This window comes from Macrobrachium nipponense, chromosome 18 (genome assembly GCF_015104395.2).
Source record: "Macrobrachium nipponense isolate FS-2020 chromosome 18, ASM1510439v2, whole genome shotgun sequence".
In the NCBI taxonomy this organism is placed as follows: domain Eukaryota; kingdom Metazoa; phylum Arthropoda; class Malacostraca; order Decapoda; family Palaemonidae; genus Macrobrachium; species Macrobrachium nipponense.
In genome coordinates, this window is record NC_087211.1 from 47,778,892 (window position 1) to 47,802,118 (window position 23,227).

A 23,227-nucleotide genomic window follows, 5' to 3' on the forward strand; every position below is an offset into this window, starting at 1 on the left:
CTTCCTATTTACAGAAGTGTCAGTTTCCATCAGAAGGACTTAGCTTTGATAATAATTACACTAAGATAGTAATTGAGCTTAGGTCCTGTATTCCTCGCGTCGCTGGACTGTGGAACTTCAGCCTCCCAGAGGATGTCACGTAATTGGGCCTTCAGACGTTCAAGCTAAAATGCAATGCATTAATACCCCAAATACTATTCTTCTTGCTTTCTAATACATTGTTATAATTTTTTTTTCCTTTTTTAACAGGTTGGATCTCTACTTTCGGTATTTCCCTTTACTTCATCTTACTTTTTTTTTCTAATGAACACCATATTCTTTGAAATCTTGGATTTCAAGTCAGTGACGCCTTTGGTGGGCTTGATCCCTATGAGAATAGGTTTCATCTACTGAATAATAATGATAATAATGAATGTGCAATTGCACTTTCACATCATTATTCGATCTTCAAACATGACAGGGACAACTTGCGCTAATTTAAAAAAAATTAGATAAATAAATGAAAAAATAATTGCTCCGATCCGAATGTGTATTTTCCTATAAATTTCTACGTTGGAATTCTGTTTTCCTAAGATTACCATAAAGATATGCCAGTTTATTCTTTAATGTGAACCATCAAAAAGTCCTATTGTCCATACTATCTGGTATGTGAATGCTTTTGCTATAATTGTTATCGTGTGTACTTCAAGATCTGTGCTTTTTTTTTTTTTTTTTTTGCTTTCCAGAGTTTCGTCATGTCATACCAGTAAGCGTCAATCAATTAAAAAAAAAAGATTGTGCCATAGAACAAAGCTGTAAATGTCAAGTATGGTACTTTTAAAATACTACGAAAACGTTTAACGATGCTGCTTTTGTATTATTTTCATTAATATTTCATTTACGTTTCCATCATTCCCTCGCATCCAACAAATTGCGCTGCCTGCCGTGGTGACGTAAGAACTGCTGGAAGTGTGTATTGTCTTTGGTCGTGGTATTCAAAGAATCCTTGTTTTCGCGTCAGCCAATCAGAAACCGCCTTTCCTCCTTCTTCTTCCAAGGCATTGCATGGTTGTCCGTGATTTGCTGAAAACCGTTTTTTCCTTATGGAAGTGCTTTATGGGATAGCAGGAGGCTGGTTTGTCGTTAGTGCCTTAAGAAAATTAAGATTTTGTGAACGTTTATGGCATGGAAATGATTGCCGGGTGTCATTCTTGCTAAAAGGTACATGCAATTTTTTTTTCAACCGTGAATTTAACCTACTTTTAAATCGTGACAAATATTGGAAGTGAGCGGAATTTTTAAGTGAAAAGTGATGGTGTTGGTGTAAAGCTAATCTGTAGAAGAGTTATGCAAATAGATTTGTGCAGGATTTTTTCCTGGACGTAAAGATAGACATTTCATGTAGCAGATTTTTGGATGCGTAATATCCTTGATTTTATTACAGTGAAGAATAGCCTATGTAAAGTGTTTGATATTCATTTTGCCATAAAGGTAAGGGAGTGATTTCAGTCGGTTTTCCTCTTGTTTTTCCTCCATAAACGTTTTAAGTTTTATAAACTAGATGGGGTAAAAATATCATTCGGTGAGGAATGCAACGTTCTCGTGGTATATTTGTGGTTTCAGTTGTATTTGACAGGACACTAACATTGTTTCAGTAGGTTCTGGCTAGTATGAAAATGGTCTTGGTGGGACCTTTATTAGTACTCGTGCAATTGATCATAGGCCTAAGTCACCTATAGGTTACCTTCAAGTTTGCTTCTGCAGAATAAAGACCAGAGTTATAAATACTCGCTCCTATGTTTAATTCCTAGAGTGCAGGCTTAATTTGGTAATTCTAAGCAGTAACTCTGCACGGACTGCAACCCTCCCCCCAACCCCCCCAAAAAAAAATCTTAAGCAACCGAAATAAGACAGGGAACTGTAATTGGTATTTCTACAGAAGCAATCCGCTGTGGCTTAGACTATGGCAATTGACTGATTCCTATGTTATTTTAGTTACTGTACAAGATTTAAAAGTAATATCCATTCGGCCGGCTGTAACTAAGCAGTAATTGACCTTTGAAAGTTACATAATAGCCGCACCAAACTCAAATAAGGTTATTTAAAGTTTAGTTTCCAACCAAACGAAAAAAATATTCCGGTATTTCTACAAGAAGCAATCCGCGGTGGCTTAGACTATGGCAATTGACTGATTCCTATGTTATTTGAGTTACTGTACAAGATTTAAAAGTAATATCCATTCGGCCGGCTGTAACTAAGCAGTAATTGACCTTTGAAAGTTACATAATAGCCGCACCAAACTCAAAGGTATATTAAAGTTTAGTTCCAACCAAACGAAAAAAATATTCCTTACAACCCTTGTAAAGCAACTAAAATAACATAGAAAATGTCAATTGCCATAGTCTAAGTCACCGAAGAACGGTCCTACAGGAAGGTACCAAGTATTCGTTACGGTGAAGATGTAAACACAGCCGCCATGTTTAAATTCCCCAACCACCACGGAGCCATATGTTCACTAAGGGGGGAGGGGGGAGAGCGGGGGGTTACGCACAGGGGGAGGGCGGGGTAAGGTGGAAGGTACGAGTTGTCTTAGCAGCACCCCACTGAATAGTAACATACCTTGGCGCAACTTTCGGCGAAAGCCTACACTCACTTTCCTAAAACATAATAATTAAGAATAATGTTTGGACCTTACCTTAAAGGGGTGGAGGGTACAAAGCAGCAGCTGCTTTTAAGAATGCGTGGAGGCGGGTCTTGGGTTCCTCAAAATGCAGCTTGAAATAAGCAACAGCCAAGTACCCGACGAAGTTATACATTCTCCTCCCGTATCTTGGAGTTGACTGAATGGGGGCAAAAGACCTGCTTTCTCAGGAGGCCGTGGTCCTGGCAAAAACCGATTAGTCGATCATAATTACCTGAGTAAAAGGCAGAAAAATCTTTGTAACTCATGTAACAATTGTTACATGAAGTTGGCAAAGAGTTCCTGGTGAGGGGCTGGGGCGAGCGTGAAGTAGATGCAGCAGTGGATGTCATGGCGGCAGATTCAACAGTGTTGGAGTTCTACAGTTAGGAGGTGGCAGGACGGCCAGACCGTAGAAAACAGGGTAGGAGAGGTGGGGTGGAGTAGTAAAAATGCTTTGATGCTATTGGTTGAGCAGGGTGGGGCTGAGGTAAATGAACAAGCACTTAACAAGATAAGTTGGCAATGTTAAGGGTAATAAAAGTAAATGGGTAGTTAAGGAACTAAATGTAAATGTGGGATGGGTTCAAAATATGAAATAATACAAATACATATATAACGGGCCCAGGAGGGGGTGGGATTTAAGTCATGGGTGGTAAATGTGTAATAGGGCCTATAGTTGTTTTTAATAAATACAAAAGACCAAATTAAACATAGGTTAGCATATAACAAAAAACTAATTAAACTTGTAGGGGATGTTGCCTGACCAGGGTGGGGTGGGGTTGGGCCTGCTGTAACCCCCCTTAAAGAACCAAACCAACCTACCTAGCAGGGGATGTAACCTTACCTAGTAGGGAACTTAACTTAGTATGCAGTGTTGCCTGACCAGGGGGGCTTCGCCCCCAGTACCCCCCCTTAAAGGTTCCTAATTAACCTCCGGGTAGTAAGGGGAAAAAAAGGTAACCTAAACCTAGTAGGAATATTGGCCTGACAGGGGTTCTTCCGCCCCCCCGTACCCCCCCTTAAAGGCCTAACCCCTAACCTGGAACCTAGTAGGGAAATACTAAGGCCCTTACCGTTAGGGCTAGGTAAGGAACGTTAAACCTAAACCCCCCAAAAGCTAACCTTAACCGAACTAGTAAAGGGAATTATTGGGGCCCCCCCCATGACCAGGGGGGCTTCGCCGGTACCCCCCCTTAAAGGCTAACCTAAACCAGTAAGGAATGAAAATAAACCACCCTAGTAGGGAAAATTGCCGACCTAAGGGGGGCTTCCCCCCCCCCCCCGTAAATAAAGTCCTAACCTAACCTAGTAAGGAAGTAACCCCCTTAACCAACCTAAACTAAGTAAGGGAACCTTGCCTGACCAAGGGGGGCTTCCCCCCCGCCCCCCCGTACCCCCCCCTTAAAGCCTAACCTAACTAGGTAAAGGAACCGTAACCTAGCCTAACCCTATTGGCCTAACCTAACCTCCAGGTAGGGCCCCCCCCTTAAACCTAACTAAGTAGGGAAATACTAGGCCTAATGTACCTAGTAAGGAATGTAACCTAACCAACCTAACCTAACCTAACCTAGTAGGGAATATTGCCTGACCAGGTGGGCTTCGCCCCCCCGTACCCCCCTTAAAGGCCTAACCTAACCTAGTAAGGAATGTACTAACCAACCTAACCTAACCTAACCTAGTAGGGAACATTACCTGACCAGGGGGGCTTCGCCCCCCCGTACCCCCCCCTTAAAGGCCTAACCTAACCTAGTAAGGAATGTAACCTAACCTAACCTAACCTAGTAAGGAATGTACCTAACCTAACCTAACCTAGTAGAGAATATTGCCTGACCAGGGGGGCTTCGCCCCCCGTCCACCCCCCTTAAAAGGCCTAACCTAACCTAGTAAGGAATGTAAACCTAACCTAACCAACCTAGTAGGGAACATTGCTGACCAGTGGGGGCTCCGCCCCCCCGTACCCCCCCTTAAAGGCCTAACCTAACCTAGTAAGGAACGTAACCTAACCTAACCTAGTAGGGAAATATTAGGCCTAAACGTCAACCTAGTAAGGAATGGTAACCGAACCAATCCTAACCTAGTAGGGATAATAGTTGCCTGAACACCAGGGGGGCTTTGCCCCCCCGTACCCCCCCTTAAAGGCCTAACCTAACCTAGTAAGGAATGTAACCTAACCAACCTAACCTAACCTAACCTAGTAGGGAACATTGCCTGACCAGGGGGGCTTCGCCCCCCCGTACCCCCCCTTAAAGGCCTAACCTAACCTAGTAAGGAACGTAACCTAACCTAACCTATTAGGGAAATACTAGGCCTAACGTAACCTAGTAAGGAATGTAACCTAACCAACCTAACCTAGTAGGGAATATTGCCTGACCAGGTGGGCTTCGCCCCCCCTACCCCCCACCCCCCCTTTAGAGGCCTAACCTAACCTAGTAAGGAATGTAACCTAACCAACCTAACCTAACCTAACCTAGTAGGGAATATTGCCTGACCAGGGGGGCTTCGCCCCCCCCCCCCCTTACCCCCCCTTAAAGGCCTAACCTAACCTAGTAAGGAATGTAACCTAACCAACCTAACCTAACCTAACCTAGTAGGGAATATTGCCTGACCAGGGGGGCTTCGCCCCCCCGTACCCCCCCTTAAAGGCCTAACCTAACCTAGTAAGGAATGTAACCTAACCAACCTAACCTAGTAGGGAACATTGCCTGACCAGGGGGGCTTCGCCCCCCCGTACCCCCCCTTAAAGGCCTAACCTAACCTAGTAAGGAACGTAACCTAAACCTAACCTATTAGGGAAATACTAGGCCTAACGTAACCTAGTAAGGAATGTAACCTAACCAACCTAACCTAGTAGGGAATATTGCCTGACCAGGTGGGCTTCGCCCCCCCGTACCCCCCCTTAAAGGCCTAACCTAACCTAGTAAGGAATGTAACCTAACCAACCTAACCTAACCTAACCTAGTAGGGAATATTGCCTGACCAGGGGGGCTTCGCCCCCCCGTACCCCCCCTTAAAGGCCTAACCTAACCTAACCTAGTAGGGAATATTGCCTGACCAGGGGGGCTTCGCCCCCCCGTACCCCCCCTTAAAGGCCTAACCTAACCTAGTAAGGAATGTAACCTAACCAACCTAACCTAACCTAACCTAGTAGGGAACATTGCCTGACCAGGGGGGCTTCGCCCCCCCGTACCCCCCCTTAAAGGCCTAACCTAACCTAGTAAGGAACGTAACCTAACCTAACCTAGTAGGGAAATACTAGGCCTAACGTAACCTAGTAAGGAATGTAACCTAACCAACCTAACCTAACCTAACCTAGTAGGGAATATTGCCCTGACCAGGTGGGTCGCCCCCCCGTACCCCCCCTTAATTAAAGGCCTAACGTAACCTAGTAAGGAATGTAACCTAACCAACCTAACCTAACCAACCTAACCTAACCTAACCTAACCTAGTAGGGAATATTGCCTGACCATGGGGCTTCACCCCGCCCCTGTACCCCCCCCTTAAAGGCCTAACCTAACCTAGTAAGGAATTGTTAACCTAACCAAACCTAACCTAGTAGGTAACCAAGTAGGGAATGTAACCCCCCCCCCACCCCCAAGGTATCCACCCTTGAAGAACTAACCAACCTAGCCTAACCGGGTAACCCCCTTCAAGGAAGTAAAACTAGTAGGTAAACCAACATATACAAACTAAACCTAAGGGTATGTTGCCTAACCGGGGGATGAGATTGGCCCCCAGTAGGTAAAATGACATATAAACCTAACTTTGATGGGTGTGGAAGTGTTGTAAAATGTAAAAAGTAACCATACATAACTGCGTAATAGTAAGGAAACTGGAAGGGAGGTGTAAATTGTAATGAGTCTGGTAAAAGTGTATAATGGAATATATTGAAATGTAGGTTTTATAAGAATAATGGGCAAACTATATTTAAAAAATTTCAAAAATTATATATTGAAATGTAGGTTTATAATAATAATGGCAAACTTTAATATAGGTATTGGTATCGGTGGAGAAATGCATTGTAAATGGTGTAACGTAAAGAGGCCAGATCGTGAATACTGGAAAGGGGAGGGATTGACTTGTGTATAAATGATATAGGGAGTGTGTATGTAATATGCAACGCAATGTGCAATTTCACGTAACAGGTAGGTAGGTAGGTAGGTATCGAAACGTCCTAAAACTGAGTTCTATATCAACACGTAGGACATTTTTAGGTGTCTGTCCTCAATTATAACATAATATTTCAAGTTATATATATTGAAATGATTAGGTGGGGATATTTCAAAACAGTTATTATACAAATACTATGGAAAAATGAAAAGGAATAAACACTAGAATTCACATAACATGTTTAATAAAAACAAAATAGGTAAATGCTTTTATGTAACTCAACGTATGGTTACCAGCCAGGGTTCCCAGATGACACCACTACCAACCAGCCAAAGTCTACCATGAAACCAGCCAAAATCCCGCCAAATGGTAATCCAAACCAACCCAAATAAACCGGCAAATATATGTGCGTTATATCTATCTTTATAAATGCATATTTTTTATCATATATATGCTTGTATAGCGGCATCATAGTTTTAGTTAGATAATATAAACTAATATAAGAATGCAGGAAAAAAAACGAGAATGAATTGAAATTTGAAATGAGGCTCGTTCCCTGAGAATCGGCAGCCTGTTTTGTGGTCATCTGGTGTGTGTGTGATTTTTATTTTAATTCCATCTACATATTTTGCTTAAATGTTACCAAGTTTTACTGAAAACCTATCAAATTCCCCAGATTTTCCTGAAAACCTTCAAAAATTCCCAATCTGGGGAGAGATTCCTCAAACGTGGGATCAGTGTTTAGCTCAAATAGAAAGTGTTTGAAAACCAGCCAAATACCACTAACCAGCCAAAGTGAATTTTTCCACCCACAAATTAGGAAAAAAATCCAAATTTGGCGAGAAACTGCCAAATCTGGGAACCCTGTTACCACCCAATCCTTCACTCAGTCCGGTAGCAATGTAGGGGTCATACTGTAACGTGTTTGGCTAAATACATATATCCCTCCCGTAAACCCCCAAACCCCCATTTCTTTCCTCACTAAGAAGTCCGAGTTTAGGCCAAAAAGCTCCCTTACAGTTAGCGCATGCGCAGTAGCATTAGCGCATGCGTAGTAGGATTCATTGTTGTGGTAGTAGTGTAGTAGACAAATATGGATGTGGAACGGCTCCACTATAGCTAGTTTTGTTATTTCTTATTTCCGCCTGTATTTCGTGTTTTTAAAAGTGATAAATGTGGGAAATACCACAATAACACGGCAAAATCTCCCCCAAGTGGTTTTCTCCCCACAAAAAAACCCCGGTTCCCACTGGGGTCCCCTTACCGTAGGATAGAGGTTGGGGTTTTGTCCCACCAAAAACCCCGGTTCCCAATGGGAATCCCCTTTACCGTAGGATAGAGTTCAAAGGTAAATTAGAGTCGTCCGAATAAATATTACTTCAAATTCTTGCTCAGGAGGTAAAACTGCATAGAAAAACTGCAACTGCCATACTCTGGGCCGCCGCGGATAGGTACACTAGATCTACCAATATTCCTTACAACCCTTGTAAAGCAACTAAAATAACATAGAAAATGTCAATTGCCATAGTCTAAGTCACCGAAGAACGGTCCTATAGGAAGGTACCAAGTATTCGTTACGGTGAAGGAGATGTAAACACAGCCACCATGTTTAAATTCCCCAACCACCACGGAGCCATATGTTCACTAAGGGGGGAGGGCGGGGGGTAACGCACAGGGGGAGGGCGGGGGGGGTAAGGTGGAAGGTACGAGTTGTCTTAGCAGCACCCCACTGAATAGTAACATACCTTGGCGCAACTTTCGGCGAAAGCCTAACACTCACTTTCCTAAAACATAATAATTAAGAATAATGTTTGGACCTTACCTTAAAGGGGTGGAGGGTACAAAGCAGCAGCTGCTTTTAAGAAATGCGTGGAGGCGGGTCTTGGGTTCCTCAAAATGCAGCTTGAAATAAGCAACAGCCAAGTACCCGACGAAGTTATACATTCTCCTCCCGTATCTTGGAGTTGACTGAATGGGGGCAAAAGACCTGCTTTCTCAGGAGGCCGTGGTCCTGGCAAAAACCGATTAGTCGATCATAATTACCTGAGTAAAAGGCAGAAAAATCTTTGTAACTCATGTAACAATTGTTACATGAAGTTGGCAAAGAGTTCCTGCTGAGGGGCTGGGGCGAGCGGTGAAGTAGATGCAGCAGTGGATGTCATGCGGCAGATTCAACAGTGTTGGAGTTCTACAGTTAGGAGGTTGGGCAGGAGGCCAGACCGTAGAAAACAGGGTAGGAGAGGTGGGGTGGAGTAGTAAAAATGCTTTGATGCTATTGGTTGAGGCAGGGTGGGGCTGAGGTAAATGAACAAGCACTTAACAAGATAAGTTGGCAATGTTAAGGGTAATAAAAGTAAATGGGTAGTTAAGGAACTAAATGTAAATGTGGGATGGGTTCAAAATATGAAATAATACAAATACATATATAACGGGCCCAGGAGGGGGTGGGATTTAAGTCATGGGTGGTAAATGTGTAATAGGGCCTATAGTTGTTTTAATAAATACAAAAGACCAAATTAAACATAGGTTAGCATATAACAAAACTAATTAAACTTGTAGGGGATGTTGCCTGACCAGGGTGGGGTTGGGCCTGCTGTAACCCCCTTCAAAGAACCAAACCAACCTAACATAACCTAACCTAGCAGGGGATGTAACCTTACCTAGTAGGGAACTTAACCTAGTAGGCAATGTTGCCTGACCAGGGGGCTTTGGCCCCAGTACCCCCCCTTAAAGGCCTAACTTTAACCCTAGTAAGGGAATGGTAACCTAACCTAGTAGGGAATATTGCCCTTGACCAGGGAGGGGGCTTTGCGCCCCCCGCTTAACCCGCCCCCTTAAAAAGGCCTTAACCTAACCTACAAACTAGTAGGGAAATACTAGGCCTAACGTTTAACCTAGTAAAGGAATGTAACCTAACCAACCCTAACGCCTAACCTAAACCTAGTAAGGAATGTTAACCTAACCTAACCTAACCTAGTAGGGAATATTGCCGACCCATGGGGCTGCTTCGCCCCCCCGTACCCCCCCTTAAAGGCCTAACCTAACCTATGTAAAGGGAATGTAACCTAACCTAACCTAGTTAGGGAAACCATTGCCTGAACCAGGGGGGCTTCGCCCCCCACCCCCCTACCCCCCCTTAAAGGCTTAACGCCTAAACCTAGTAAGGAACGTAACCTAACCTAAACCCTAGTTAGGGAAATATTAGGCCTAACGTTAACCTAGGCAAGGTAATGTAACCTAACCAACCATGAATCCTAGTAAGTGGGAATATTGCCTGACCCATGTATGGGGCTTCGCCCCCCCCGGTAACCCCCCCTTAAAGGCCTAACCTAACAACCTAGGTAAGGAAATGTGGAACCTAACAACCTAAACCTAACCATAACCTAACCTTGAGGGAACATTGCCTGAACCAGGGGAGCTTCGCCCCCCCCGTTTTACCCACCCCCCGCCCCCCCTTAAAGGCCTAAACCATAACCTAGTAAGGAACGTAAACCATAACCTAACCTAGTAGGGAAATACTAGGCCTAAACGTAACATAGTAAGGAATGTAACCTAACCAATCCTAACCTAGTTAGGGAAATATTGCCTGACCAGGTGGGCTTGCGGCCACCCGGTTTACCCCCCAGACCCCTCCCCCTTTTAAAGGCCTAACCTAACCTAGTAAGGATGTTTAAACCTAACCAACCTAACCTATAAACCTAACCTAGTAGGGGAATATTGCCTGACGCCAGGTGGGGGCTTCGCGCGCCCCCCCGTTACCCCCCCTTAAGGCCTAACCTAACCATAGTAAGGAATGTAACCTAACCAACCTAACTCTAACCTAGTAGGGAATATTGCCTGACCAGGGGGGCTTCGCCCCCCCACCCCGCTTTACCCCCCTTAAAGGCCTAACCTAAACTAGTAAGGAATGTAACCTAACCAACCTAACCTAACCTAACCTAGTTAGGGAACAAAATTGCCTGACCAGGGGGGCTTCGCCCCCCCGTTTTATTTTTACCCCCCCCTTAAAAAGGCCTAACCTAACCTAGTAAGGAACGTTAACCTAAAACCTAACCTAGTAGGGCGAAACTACTATGCCTAACGTAACCTAGTCAAGGAATGTAACCTAACCAAACCTAACCATAACCCTAACCTAGTAGCGGGAATATTTGCCTGGCACCAGGTGGGTTTCGCCCCCCCGATTACCCCCCCTTAAAGGCGGCCTAACGTTAACCTAGTAACGGAAATGTCAAACCTAAACCGAACCCATAACCTAACCTAAACCATAGTAGGGAAAATTATTGCCCTGACCATGGGGGCTTCACCCCCTGTACCCCCCCCCACCCCCCCTTAAAGGCCTAACCTAACCTAGTAAGGAATGTAACCTAACCAAGCCTAACCAACCTAGTGGTACCCGTAGGGAATGTAACCCCCCCCCCCCCAGGTATCCACCCTTGAAGAACTAACCAACGTAGCCTAACCGGGTAACCCCCTTCAAGGAAGTAAAACTAGTAGGTAAACCAACATATAACAAACTAAACCTAAGGGTATGTTGCCTAACCGGGGGATGGGATTTGGCCCCCAGTAGGTAAAATGACATATAAACCTAACTTTGATGGGTGTGGAAGTGTTGTAAAATGTAAAAAGTAACCATACATAACTGCGTAATAGTAAGGAAACTGGAAGGGAGGTGTAAATTGTAATGTCTGTAAAAATTGTATAATGGAATATATTGAAATGTAGGTTTTATAAGAATAATGGCCAAAGTATATATTTAAAAATTATATATTGAAATGTAGGTTTTTTTTTAATAATAATGGCAAACTTTAATTTATAGGTATTGGTATCGGTGAGAAATGCATTGTAAATGGTGTAAAGTAAAGAGCCAGTCGTGAATACTGGAAAGGGGAGGGATTGACTTGTGTATAAATGATATAGGGAGTGTGTATGTAATATGCAACGCAATGTGCAATTTCACGTAACAGGTAGGTAGGTAGGTATCGAAACGTCCTAAAACTGAGTTCTATATCAACACGTAGGCATTTTTAGGTGTCTGTCCTCAATTATAACATAATATTTCAAGTTATATATGGTGAAATGATTAGGTGGGGATATTTCAAAACAGTTTATTATACAAATACTATGGAAAAATGAAAAGGAATAAACACTAGAATTCACATAACATGTTTTAATAAACAAAATAGCTAAATGCTTTTATGTAACTCAACGTATGGTTACCAGCCAGGGTTCCCAGATGACACCACTACCAACCAGCCAAAGTCTACCATGAAACCAGCCAAAATCCCGCCAAATGGTAATCCAAACCAACCCAAATAACCGGCAAATATATGTGCGTTATATCTATCTTTATAAATGCATATTTTTTATCATATATATGCTTGTATAGCGGCATCATAGTTTTAGTTAGATAATATAAACTAATATAAGAATGCAGGAAAAAAAACGAGAATGAATTGAAATTTTGAAATGAGGCTCGTTCCCTGATTCCGGCAGCCTGTTTTGTGGTCATCTGGTGTGTGATGATTTTTATTTTAATTCCATCTACATATTTTGCTTAAATGTTACCAAGTTTTTACTGAAAAACCTATTCAAATTCCCCCAGATTTTCCTGAAAACCTTCAAAAATTCCCAATCTGGGGAGAGATTCCTCAAACGTGGGATCAGTGTTTAGCTCAAATAGAAAGTGTTTGAAAACCAGCCAAAATACCACTAACCAACCAAAGTGAATTTTTACCCACCAAATTAGGAAAAAAAGCCAAATTTGGCGAGAAACTGCCAAATCTGGGAACCCTGTTACCACCCAATCCTTCACTCAGTCCGGTAGCAATGTAGGGGTCATACTGTAACGTGTTTGGCTAAATACATATATCCCTCCCGTAAAACCCCATTTCTTTCCTCACTAAGAAGTCCGAGTTTAGGCCAAAAAGCTCTCTTACAGTTAGCGCATGCGCAGTAGCATTAGCGCATGCGTAGTAGGATTCATTGTTGTGGTAGTAGTGGTAGTAGACAAATATGGATGTGGAACGGCTCCACTATAGCTAGTTTTGTTATTTCTTATTTCCGCCTGTATTTCGTGTTTTTAAAAGTGATAAATGTGGGAAATACCACAATAACACGGCAAAATCTCCCCCCAAGTGGTTTCTCCCCACCAAAAACCCCGGTTCCCACATGGGGGGTTTCCCCCTTACCGTAGGATAGAGTTGGGTTTGTCCCCACCAAAACCCGGTTCCCAATGGGAATCCCCTTTACCGTAGGATAGAGTTCAAAGGTAAATTAGAGTCGTCCGAATAAATATTACTTCAAATTCTTGCTCAGGAGGTAAAACTGCATAGAAAAACTGCAACTGCCATACTCTGGGCCGCCGCGGATAGGTACACTAGATCTACCCTGTAATTTACAAAGAAATAACCGACGCGGAGTTATTACCTAGATGTACCCTTAGTCTTTTAGGTCCACTTTGTAAGGCACTGATCGTGAAAGATTTTTTTTAAATGATTAGCGAGAAAACTTGGTATTTCTAAGTAACAACTCCGCACGGACTGCAAGGAACGATCCCGCGAATACGAAAACCACTAGGGATTTGTAGGGGGCTAAAATGTGTTTTTGCAGTGTTTAGAACTAGTCCCTGGGGGAGTTATAATTAGCAACCAAAATGATCATGGAAAAAATTTCCAAGGAAATGCCCAACGCGGAGCAATTACTAAGATCTACCGAAACGGTGGTGGTACACTTTTAAGGTGCGTAGCTTAATTTTTCCTTAAATGATTAATACTATTGATAAAATTCAGCAGTAATGTTTAACCTCAAGAGGTACAGAACTTAAGTTTGTCATGTCCTTGTGGGTTACACGTAAATTTTAAAACTTTAGGTGAAAATCAAACCTTTGCTCATATACTTTTTACCTCTTATTGATATAAATGGAGTCCGTGTTCCTAAATACAGACAGTAGAAGCACCCTGAAGGAGAACATGGAATACTTTAGGATCGTGTAGGCCTATGCTCGTTAGTCATATTTGACTTACTGAAGTAGTTGAAAAATCATTAAGCACGAAATCCTTATCCAGGAAAGCATTCGGCCTTCAGGACAAATAATTTCCAGCAAATAAACAGCTGTGCGGTGGTAATATCTTTTAAAATTATTGGTGATTGGATTCTGGTGGTGCAGTTCATAAGGTTAGGCTATGTCAGTCAGACTTAGATAGTAGATGGGGTTTTGTAGGTGAGACGCGCGCACAAGAATTGAAAAAGCTTGGATTAGTGTTGCTCGTAAACGTTAAACTATAGTGAGGTATATAGGCTCTAGTTGGTTTCGTGCTGGACTGCATTTGAATAACGCTGCAAGTGATCGGTTAACCTATTCCAACCCTCCTTTCAATAATGGGGTACCTCAGTGGTAATACTAGGCCTTTGGTTTGGGAAAAGTATAAAGTGCATTAGGAAAGCCCGGGACTAATAGTTTTAACCTGATTTACCATGTAGTTGAGTCCTCAGACCTGTAACTTGGGATGAAAGGACAGGGCTGCATTTAACCAAACCTAGGGTGGCACATCTTGCCCAAAATGACAAGATAATTAAGTATTTAGAGCCCGAGTTTGGTTTGTCAAAGTTACACTAAAGTGACCAAAGAGTTCGTCTTCGATTTTATTATAGGATTCTTTATTATAGGATTCATTAGCAATGTGTCATTAGCAATGTGTAGCCTGTTCCGAGTACAATTAAGGTTCTGGGAAATGCCTCATACTGTTACCCGCAATCAACCATGGACTGAGAAACTATTTAAATGCAATTTGCCTGGCCAATGGATTTAGATAACCAGAGAAGGTATGCATATAAAATTCTGTGAGCCATGAAAACAGGCTAGTTTTAATTGAAAGCTTATTGATAAGAGACTGTAAAATAGACTACAGTAAAATACAAAGTTAATCAAAGAGTTTAAAGTATCTAAATCAAGCAGTAGACATAAATCCTGTGGTGGTCATGCCTGTCTTAACTTCGATTGCCCATTGTAGAAACAGATTAAGACGCATTTCAGCCACGCACTATTAACAAGAAAAGGCCAGTTGGGGATAACTAAGAACCGGTTTGATAACTGTTCTAGATAATGTCTTTTAGAGCTGTAGTTACCACCCCTCCTTTTTAGATATAGATATAGATAGATAGATAGGCTTTGATATTTGTTTACTCGATGTTTGCTGTATTCAGTTTTAAGTCTGTGAATTTCAGTAGCTTGTGAAAATTAACCAGCAGTGCTGTCTTTGTACCCTTATGTAAGGCCTACTATAAGCAAATGTGCAATGTTTATTAAAGTTGACTATTTTTTAGTGAAAGAAATCAATTATCATTTGGCATGCTAAGATAGAACCTTACTTTCAGCGCTTCATAATAGTTTGTAGGCAAGTATTGTAGTGTATGGCTTCATAACATAGGTGGTTATGAAAAAACTTGCCTATAAAGCACCCTTACGTGAAATATGCAAAAAAAAAGAAAAAACCATTTTTTTTTAAAGTGACAAATTTTAATATCCCTATCTGACGTTTTTGTCATATTCCATACTTGCTTGGAATCTAGTATGCTGTTGTGTTAAAGACTAGGATGTCTTTTACTTTCATTTGTAGAAAGTTTTAATTTTCTGGATTTTTGTCCTAGTGTAAAAGGTCATATTTTCAATCTAGTGCTATTTTAATGTGTTCAAAGGTTATTTGAACTTACTTTGCTCCACTATATGAAAGCCTTAGTCATGATAGGATACAGTATTCTTTTGTTTAAACAGTTTTCTATAGCTTGCAAGTATGGAAAAAGTTCATTCATATGAGGAACTTGATGGTAAAAATTTAAGGGCTGTTGTTAAGCTTGGTAAGTTGCCTGATTTTTTCCTCTCCATATATTGCAATACTGGTGATCAGGGTAATGCCTAGATACTGTTATGCTGTTACTGATTAAGCTTTGAATGTTGCTTTCTTGTATGCCTTGATTAGTGTAAGGGAAGGGTATTATCTATGACAGGAATTTGGACAGATTTTGTAGACTGTAATTTTGTATCCATGGTATGCTCTGTGTATTGTTTGCTCTGTGACCTGTAAACTAGGATTTTAAGTTGTAGGACGTAAGGTACGCAATTCATTACTGAGCTTTCAGTGCTTGGTTTGAGAGGAGCCTCACCAATGTATGTGCAAAAGCAGATTTATGTTGACTATAAAGATATAGGTACAGTTCCAGGTAAAAATTGTTGAAGGTTGCAGACAGTCATTGAAAGTTTTTATTCATGGACAACTTTAGAATATTTTCAGTGATTAAGAATCTGATCAGCTCGGATAAAAGAGAATTTATCAACTTTTTAAAATCTTAAAAATCCCAATTGCCTATGTGTAGCGCTTAAGGCTACACAAAAAAACTCGGACTCCTGGAAATGGAAGGTTTAGCTACATGGTCATACTATATACCTCTGGTGAAATATGAAACTTTTGACCAAAAGAAGAACAGCGAATAGAATTATACCTGTAAATTAAAAATAACTAAAAATGATTACTATAACTTGGAACTTTACACATTGCAATTATCTGAAATTGGATAACGCAGCTTGGAAGGCATCAAGGGGCTGTAATTTTTAACAAAAAAAAAAAATTTTCTCTTAAATATTTTGGTAAAAAGTTTAAAATACTCAAAAGCATTGTAGCACCTTGAAACAACTTAATTTCCGACCTTCTCCACCAATGGTTCGTCAATCTGTAGGAAATGTAACCTAAAATTATATATATTTTTATTACAGCCTTAACCAAATTGTGACTAACTTCTAATTCTAATTATTTAATTTCTCATGCACAGGTAGAAGTCTTCATGGGACTCGATAACGGCTGACTTGAAAAACCACGGGATATGGTGAAATACTATGTTCAAGTTTTGGACACAATTACTTGAAATAGTGTGAGGTAAGGATACTTTCTCTGGCTATTCTTGAAATTCTCAATTATGTAGGAAAGGATTTTTTTGCAACAGATTTCATGTATAGTTTATTAGACTACAATGAGGTAATTTAGGCTTATTTTTTTTACCACAAGTGATTCATTAAAAAAAAAAGTTAGGTGACCCTTTGTCAGTAAGTAAAGTAACAAAGCTTGTTCAGCATTATCTAATTTCACTAGTTTGCTTTTTGGCAATGATTTTCTCAACGTAGGAGAGATTTTACTGTAAGATTGTGAATGTTCTTTTAACCAGTTTTCTGCTCTAATTTCCAACCGCTGTTACTTTTCGTGACATGCCTTAGAGAAACTTTTGCAGTACAAAAACCATAACTGTTGATATTATACTTTCCAAGGAATGTTCTTTACTCGAAAAAAATTTCAATTAAGTATGAGATTAGGATTTTGTGCTTAAATGGCTTAAACTTAATTCAGCCAAAGTCTGAATGGGGTGTTAATTCATTCCCACGGTAGCACTATTCACTAGTTTTCTTAGGGATCCAAGCTGACAAAATTGATTTCTTGCATACTTCTCAGTCTCCCTATTTTGGGGCTAATACATATTAATGATTAGCTTAGTCGGTTGTATTTGATACACAAGGGCTTGTAAAATGTCGTAACTGCTTTTATCTAAGTTACCTTTTTTTAACATAAAAGCCATTGTTGAAATAGTAAGTTCAGTTGAGCTAAAAGTGTGTAACATAATCGACATATATGATTGCAGATACATTTAAAATGTTAGTTTTTGAGTTTTGTAAGGTGTATACTTTTGGGCACTAATGAAAAGTTAATGATAAATTCAGAGAGCCCTTTTCAATCATATTAGTTTTATGTTGACAGCAGTATTTATTACGGTGTCTTGAAAGATTGTACATTTCAGGATGATAGGAACAAAAGGCCGAGTACGATATTGCACTTACAATGTTTTAGTGTGTGAAGTAGATTCTAACGTGTAATTCCTTAACTGTCATCTGGGAAATATAGGATAGGAGACGAAATATAGTTGGAAATCAGGAAAGTGGTTAAACTTTATAAGTATGACTCGGCTGAGAAATATAGGATAGGAGATGAAATAGTTGGAAGTAACGAAAGTGGTTCACAGAAATTTTATAAGTAAAATGCCTTATTAAAAAATTCCATGTGAATGGTATATGAAAACTTGAGTCGGTAATTAAATACTAGTGTGCCGAGGAACAAAAAAATTAGCAAGGCAAAGCTTGATAAATCAGTGTCTAGGATTTGCAAAAGTTCATTTTGTGAACCTGTAAAAGTTTAAGCTGTAAAACTTCGTAAAGCTGAAGTTGGAGAGAGGATGCTTTTATTTTTCTTAATGCCAAGCTACAGTTGTCAATCAAAAATTAATTATTCAAATGATTACCTTTTCAGGTTTGCTGCTTGCTTCCGGAGGTCAATCCTTCATCTTTTAACATGTTTGGCTATGTTGAATCGGTTTCAAAGACTGCACATGTTACTGATGAATGAAAACGCAAGTACCAAGTTTGTCAATGTTTTAAATACTAATCGTATTTAACGAGATAGTTTTAACCCAACATTTTTGTGGTGTTGGGTGGTTTTAGCGTATGATTCCACTTGATTTGAACTTATGACTAAGTAAAATTATCAAGTGATAACTCGGCTTTTCTAGAATTTAACGGTAACCTTCATATGTTACGGTTGCGACATTGTTCTGTGTGTGTATAAAGTTAAACAATTTCATTCGAAGTTCACCAAATTTGTCAGTTTAGTCAGCCGCAACATGCAAATTCTGTCACCCAAATTGTGCCAAAATTCCAACTTTGTTCGATGTGACGTCAGAAGCGTAGAAACCGCGGCAAAACTGACTTTTCTCGCCGTTTCTCCGCTTCTGACGTCACATCGGACAAAGTTCGTCGACCAAAGCTCGACAGTGTGGACGGGGCCTAAAACTGGTCATTAGCTTGACGAGTAAGCTTCAAAATAATGCTTAAAAGAAAGCCACAAAAATGTGTGCTCGCTGCCTGTAGAGAGAAGTGTTCGCTGACCATACTTATATATTGCCTCAATTAAGAATAGTCATTAATAAAAGGCTGGAAATGGTATCATTTGTTTAGCTTAACTGGTGTTGGAGCTCTGAAAAACTAGCGCTATTCTCCGCAAGAAAAGACAATGTTCCCAGAAGACTGCTTCTTAGTGACATTGCAGCCTTGAAAAGAATGTGGATGTTCTGCAAATAGCATTTAATTAGGGACAATTAAATTAAATTAAAAAACCCATGAAAAATTACGAAGGTCAACGGTGCTTCGGTACAGAAGTTTTCTGTCAGCGCCACAGCTAAGGTTTTTGAAAACTTGGTAATTTTCAGGGGTTGGTGACATTGATCACTGGTTATGTCTGATAAAAAGTGATAGATATCTCGTGACTTCTTTCCAATTTGATAGAGATTTTAAATTTCTAGTACCTAATGAGATTGGGAGCTGGGTGGCATTTATACTGAGGCGTTCACGTATGATATGCATTCCTAGTATCGCGGAATAATTTCACCTGGCCTTGAAATAATTTGAAAGACTGCCAAATGATTCGTGGTCGAATGTACTCTTGGAAACTTGTTCCGTGTAAATAGGGCCTAGCTACATGTAACGGTGTCTCATTCGCCTTATTGGTCAGGGTATGCCTCTTATTTATCCTCGTCAGAAAATCAGAAATGGAAAGGCTTTTTACAGGAATTTTTCAGCAAGATGTTAAAATGTGTAGTCATTTATCTGGCCTGTGAAGAGTGATTTACATATTCCTGTCATTGGTCGGGTCGTTCATGCTGGCGCATTTATGTAACTTATTACAGATTTGTATTTTCTTGTAAGTGCTTGTTCAATCGACGACGTCTTGTAAGTGCTTGTTAAATCCATAATGTCTTCTTGTAAGCGTTTGTTCAGTCGACATGTGTCTTGTAAGTGCATGTTTACGACAATGTCTTGCTAGTGCTTGTTCCATGAATTGCACAGAGGCAAATTGTGTAGTAAACTAAAGGAAAAATTGAAATCGGAAGAGAGAGCAGTTTATTAAATAAGGTTTAATCAGTGTATAGTAGTTTTTATTAAGAATGTAGACTTCAATCTATCCATAAAACATACAGACACTTAAGGAAGCTAAGACCAAATATGAGGCATATTTTAGATATAAACTTTATTAATGTTGGAGGTTATACTAACGTTTTGGGTAATGTTGGTTTTTAAAGTTTTACAATGCAACTTCTATTTCATTGACTTACTACTGACTGATAATCATAAACATGATTAAACCTGCACTCTGAGAGGGACGAAGTACAGCAGTAAATAAATGTAGGAAATTGAGAAAACTCAAGATAAAACAAATGTTACATTTATGAAATGTCTTTAGAAAATTTTGAAGTCTTGAGAGGAGATACATACTTCACCGGCATTCATGTTTAAAACTTTTAGTAAAAAATTTTTGAAAGATTAACTATCTCCTCGGCTTTACTCCAGATGAAACCACTCAGTTTCGTCTTTATATAAAAGAAATGATGCTTAATCGTTGTTCTAGTCATCAACCTTTATTTTATAACTCACTTAAGTATTGTAACTTCTTGTCCTGTTTAATCATCACTTATTTCCATCCTTAAACGAGAAATATTACTGCTCCCTTAAACACACTTAGTTGAACCGTATGGTTATGCCACCAGGAAACTCCCAATTAAAAGTATTCTGCTTATCTTCATGTCTGGTTATTGTTAAATTGCCATTTGCTGTTAAAAAAGGTAAATCACGTAAATTTCTCGGCAGTAAAGTTAATCAAATTCCACAGTGTACTTTTTACAGAATGATGAAGAACCTAAATCTGTGTGTAATCTTTCACAAGTAATTTTTTTTAAAGAAAAGTACGAATGGGTGAGACAAAGGCTCGTAACACTTCTTTGTTTTCCTTTTTGACAGATCCTCCGCTGGATGACTGGCCATCTGCAGTGAAGGGGCAAGACGACGACTCAATTCTCATCTTTTGAAATCTGTTGAAAGCTACGACCGACAACACAGTGGAACTTCGTAGATTTTGTGACTACTGAAAATAATGTACATTTGTGCTGAATGTCTAATGATTCAAGATTAATATGTTTTCTTGCTGGGTTTATGTAAAAAGATACATTATCACAATAATTTGGGCCGAATATTAGAAGCTTGACCGGTAGTATCCAATGTACAGAGAGTTTAGTTTTCGGAGTAGTTATTACACTTGAATATTTAAAATTTCGAAGCCTTCTAGTTTATACTAAACACAATAACTACGGAATGCAATAACTATTGATAGTTAAGGTTTCCAGAGGCAATCACGCGAAAAATAACGTCATTTGAATTATAAAAATCTGGTTTTGGAAGTTTTGAAAAAAAGTTCAACGTTGTGATTTTGATAGCCACTCAAATAGTTAATTGTTTCAACGTAATTTAGAGATTAAAGTTTTTGTATATAACCTTTGAGAAAGCCGTATTATTTCCTCATGGACACTTTCTCAAGAGATTCGTGATTTTTGAGTTTTTAGTGAGCCTGGGAATTTTTGATAAAATTTTGTAAATCTGATTTTTTTCTTTTATGATTTAGTATTTGTTGTGGATTTTAAGTTCAGAATTTTCTCTTGTGATTTCGATAAATGATAAAAAAAAAAAAGTCTTAAGCAAACTTTTTAACTTCAAAAGAAGTACTAATTTTTTTTTTTATCGGAAAGCTTAATAACACTTCAAAAGTTTTTTTGCCTTGACGTTTGACAGAGTGAATTGATTCGTAAAAAAAAAATCAGAAATGGCATTGGATACTAATTTCCATTGGTATTCATTACTACGATTTTGTCCGGTAAGTTGCTAATCTGTTTTATCCGATAGAATGGGGATATGGTCGCTGTATGTGCTTTGGTAGTGAAATGCTTAACATTTTGAGAAAACATGTTGAAAATATATCTTCCCACTGTATCTCATTAAATGTTCTTTTGTTCATAACTGTTGATATGCAATTTTAGTTGTACACACACACACACACACACACACACACACACACACACACACACACACACACACACACACACACAGTATCCCTATCCAGATAGATGCCAATTTAGTATAAAGTGCATTAAGTTGACTGGTTCATAGTTATGGTGAGGAAAATATAGCTGGAGTCTTATTGCATGGCTGACTACTGGAAACTTTTATTTGATAAATCCTGTAATGAGAATGTTGGAGAGGGCAGTTACATGTATAGGCCCCTCAGAGGGGTAGGTGCCATCAGTGTACCTCATGCGGTACACTGCAGGCTTTACGTAAGGTTCTGTGCAGCGTCCGTTCGGCCCCTAGTTACAATTTCTTGCTTGCATTCCTTTTGCTGTATCTCCGTTCATATTCTCTTCCAACTTACTTTGCCACCTCTCCTAACACTTGATTCATGGTGCAACTGTGAGGTTTTCCTCATGTCTTTCAGTTTCAATATTGAATGACCTCATATGTCCCTGCGCTTGGCATTTGTCCTAAATTCTGTTTTGATAAATGTATAGGAACTAATTGCTAATATAGACAGTATGCCCCATAAGGCTGAATATTTAGCGAGATTAGTGTCAAAGGAATATTTTCATATCTTTGCATCTTAAACACCAACGGATTTCTATTCTAACTAACCTAGAAAAAAATGCCACCAGTGTCACTAACAACTAATCCACTGCAACCATAAATTTATCACAAGCTCACAGGAAACACGACCATAACTAAAACTGTCGTTAACGTCACAGCCTAAACAAGCACAACTTAACCTCGCAGACATTCTTATCTGCCATTAACAATACAGGCCTCTTAATTCACAATACATTAACGTCACAGGCAATTCAAGAAACACAAGTATACAACTGGCATTAACGTCCTGCCTGCATAAAGAAAACTGCCATTAACACAGATGCCAACAAAAGCAATACTGTCATTAACATAGTTTTCAAACGCCAAGACAAGAGTCTCCTTGACGTTTACATGACACAGTTTTGACTGTTTTGAAAATGTGCTTTTTTTATTACAACAAAACTTCAACTGTGAATTGAATCCATGTACTGTAAAATCATTATCGGCGATTTTTTTTATTTGGAAGGTAAAATGTTAAAATGCGGATGTATATATCCTTAAAAAATGTAAGTGCCATAAAATACCGTTGTGGTTTTCCGTCCTCACATTGCCGGCAAAAAAGGGGCGGTGTGCTTTTGGTGTTCCAGAGGTGAATTCTGATTTTTTTTTTTTTCGTAAGGGTATCGTTTTAAGAGATTAACGTACTTGGAGGATATTTTTTTATAATTGCTTTACACTCCCTTTTTACAACTTAAAGCGCTGGAAAATTGTTATTGGTAGAAGACCATTTCTATAAAATATAACATTTCTTGCTCTGCCTTCTCTACTCTAAGCCTAGTTATTAATTCAAATAACATTTGAAGACCTAGACCTAATCTCTCTCTCTCTCTCTCTCTCTCTCTCTCTCTCTCTGCTTGTTATGCAAA

The 23,227-nt window shown here is 39.7% G+C and overlaps 1 long non-coding RNA gene across 2 annotated transcripts; it reads left to right on the plus strand.

Moving 5' to 3' along the window:
• The first annotated feature begins 1,042 nt into the window (after nt 1-1,042).
• Nucleotides 1,043-21,897, plus strand: LOC135197021 (uncharacterized). Of its 2 annotated transcripts, none has more exons than XR_010310533.1 (4): nt 1,043-1,470; nt 16,592-16,695; nt 18,112-18,211; nt 20,652-21,897. It is a non-coding gene; the product is annotated as an uncharacterized LOC135197021 (long non-coding RNA). The 2 variants fall into 2 exon arrangements; XR_010310534.1 differs by having other exon boundaries at nt 1,046-1,200.
• Nucleotides 21,898-23,227: the final 1,330 nt, after the last annotated feature.